We start from the raw sequence: 702 nt of genomic DNA, 5'->3' as shown, positions 1-702 counted from the left end.
TAGAGATCTTTATTCTCCTCTTTTGCTCTATTTGCTTTCCACAGCATTTATCACAGTGGCTATCATGAGAATGTGCCTCTCAGACATCCAACTATTGGAAAATAATTGACCACAGGGTCCCAGCTGTTGTACTCTGAAATCCATGCCTGTATTTGCTCTAAGACCATGCCTCTTATGGAGAAGGAAATGGCAACCCACTCCAGTACTCTTGCCTGGAAAATTCCATGGATGGAGGAGCCTAGTGGGCTACAGTCCATGGGGTCGCAAAGAGTTGGACACGACTGAACGACATCACTTGATGCCTCTTAAGAGTTACTCCCAGCCATTGATTGAATCTAGCAAGAATGCTAAAGTAGGCTTATTCCTGGGAGACACAGGACATCTTGGTGGCTGACTTTGGCTCCAGTGCTCTCTGATAGACTTGCCAATCTTCCTTGAACTGCACAATAAATTGGGCTGTTTCCACCCGATTTTCCTTCACTCTAGTCAGATTTACACCATGTTCTGACCACTCTCCCAGACCTCCCCATCTCCAGCCTTTGCTGTCTACCTCTCCATTCTCTCTCACACTGTCAGTCTCCTAATAAAATCAAACATATTTAATCCATCTTGGACTCAGACCAACATAGTCATCTTCTCACGTCCTGTGTTTTGCTTGTTTATTATATTTTATGTTTTACTGCCCATTAGAATGTAAGTTCC

Source organism: Bison bison, unplaced genomic scaffold (assembly GCF_000754665.1).
Source record: "Bison bison bison isolate TAMUID 2011002044 unplaced genomic scaffold, Bison_UMD1.0 scf7180017864519, whole genome shotgun sequence".
NCBI lineage: Eukaryota > Metazoa > Chordata > Mammalia > Artiodactyla > Bovidae > Bison > Bison bison.
The sequence above is the reverse complement of the archived record's forward strand: the minus strand, read 5'-3'. Positions refer to the sequence as shown.